This window comes from Fundulus heteroclitus, chromosome 24 (genome assembly GCF_011125445.2).
Source record: "Fundulus heteroclitus isolate FHET01 chromosome 24, MU-UCD_Fhet_4.1, whole genome shotgun sequence".
Classification (NCBI taxonomy): Eukaryota; Metazoa; Chordata; class Actinopteri; order Cyprinodontiformes; family Fundulidae; genus Fundulus; species Fundulus heteroclitus.
The window spans coordinates 27730923-27733097 of NC_046384.1; the positions used below are offsets into that span (position 1 = coordinate 27730923).

Genomic DNA, 2175 nt, shown 5'->3' on the forward strand with positions numbered 1-2175 from the left:
AGGTGGCGATCACTACACGGGCCGGAGAAGCGGCCTGTGTAGTGATCGCTACAGCAGCCGCCGCTGTCTGAAGCAGCAGACAGCGGCGGCGGCGGCTGCATTACGCCCCCGTTCACGGGCGCTAGTACTTCTGTGTTTACGCTGCAATGTCGCCAACACCCCCACTCATTTATTATATGTATGTAACAAGACAAAAACACCAAAATAATCCGTAGTAAACAATGTTTTTTTTTATCCTACCGGGCGGGTCTTCCTCTGCTGAGATGCGGCCTGTGTCCGACGCCGCTTTGTCCTGTAGCACAAACGTGTGAACAACATCCATCCATCCATCCATTTTCTGACTGCTTAATCCCTCATGGCATTGCGGGCGTTGCTGGAGCCTTTTTCCCGATATACAATAATTGTAGCCGTCCAGTGGTTTCAGGGGCTTTCGTGCTCTCTCGTGTGTACTGGCCTGCCGTGTTTATAAGGCAGCTGTATGTCGCAGTACGGAACCCTTGGCCAGCATTTCACAGACTCGCTCCGTCCCTTCAGGCTTTTGCTGTGTGGATCTGGCAATCTGATACCGTCAACTATCAACTTATTATTAAAACGATCTTGTGATACGTTATCTAAAGAAGGAAAATACGTGGAGAACTCGTCAGTTTCGCTGTTTGCGTCCGCCATTGTGTTCGTCTTTTGCCAACCAGTCCGGCGCGCATGCGCGAAAAACCCAGATCAAAACAATAACAATGAACTGGTCTATATAGCTCCTGAGTGGTCACAGGTGTGACTCTGTTGGTATAATTACTCAAACTGTGCATGCCCGAAGGGAACTTTCAGTGCTTTCAGCACCGCCCTTTGCCGGTCAGGAGGGATGCAATAGAACTCTTGTTGAGATGACGTTTGTTATTGTCATGTTTTTCAAGTGTTTTGCCCACATGCAGAAACATACGGGAGACCTGCACACAAGTTTAAGATGTTTATTTAAAGGAAAACAATGCAGAACAGAGGTTAGAGCTACTAGAAGCCTGGAACGAGGCCTGAACGTCGAAGCGGGATTGACTGTAAGGGAAAAGGGATAATGAGTCAACAGGTCAAAACCAGGAAGGTGCCTGATCGTGCGCAGCTTACCCTTAGTCGGAGAAACCAAGCCGGGGAGAGTAAGCACAGAGGGAACTAGTGTCCGTTTTAATAAGTGGGTGGTGACTGGAGGGCGGCTGATGGAGCTGACGAGAGATCCGAGGCAACCTCCACAGGCAGGAGTGACAGATGGATTGACCAGAGTGTAGGAAGCAGAAGATGCCAGTGGAATCCAGGAGGGGGAACCTCAACCCGACTTGGTACATCCAAGGAAGTTTGAGGGGGAATGCCAGAGCAACATAGCCTCGTGAGACCATCCTGATCTCGCGAGCTTTCAAGGTTTCACTCGCAGATCAGTCTGGCTACCCTCCGTTAAAGAAAATTTGGAGCCGTTCACCAAACGAACGTCCAATCAGCGTTGGCTTTGAGGCGGGTTGAGGTGTGACGCAACGAGAAGCGACAGTTCAGTCTAAAGACATGGCGGCTTCAGCCGATGAAACTAGCGTTAGCGTGGCTATCGAGCAAGTTTTATCGGAATTACAGAACATTTCTTTGCTGAGCTAACGAGCCTTTACCTGCAGCAGCAAGAGTAGCTTGGCTTGTGGTTGTGTTTTCGTCGTTGCTCTGTTATGAGCGACGACAAATCTGATTGGTTTATTTGGCCCGTCTATCACCAACATAGGCCAATCAGCTAACCAGTATTTTCGCCCCTTCCCAAAATTACTTCAACGGAAGGTTTCCAGATGGATATGCGGAGCAAATCCATCTGGCGGAGTCAGGTAAAGAGCAACATCTGAGCTTGGAAATTCCACTGGAACCAATCCTCTTCAGAACTCCAGGACAGGTGAGTGCATCCATGCACACAAAACTGTGACAAGAACAGATTATCAAAATTAGTCCAGAGTCAGGGAGAACAAAACTCACGGCAAGCAAAAATCCAAGGCTGGTCAGAGGCCACATCGTACCACGACTGGTTTAAGGCTCTGGCATCTTCCATCTGTCTCTGCACTGCTTAAGAAGCCAGCGGAATTTGCTTCTGATGAGCCGCAGGTGTGAGGCACGCCCCCACAGACACCAACACCACCTGTGGGAAAAAACCCAGAGCCAGAGCAA

At 49.6% G+C, this 2175-nt stretch overlaps 1 long non-coding RNA gene across 1 annotated transcript; it reads right to left on the minus strand.

Annotated features, from left to right (window-relative positions):
• Positions 1 to 948: 948 nt before the first annotated feature.
• Positions 949 to 1397, minus strand: LOC118557815. The gene is made up of 2 exons (XR_004928031.1): positions 1114 to 1397; positions 949 to 1044 (listed from the first exon to the last, which is right to left on the minus strand). It is a non-coding gene; the product is annotated as an uncharacterized LOC118557815 (long non-coding RNA).
• Positions 1398 to 2175: the final 778 nt, after the last annotated feature.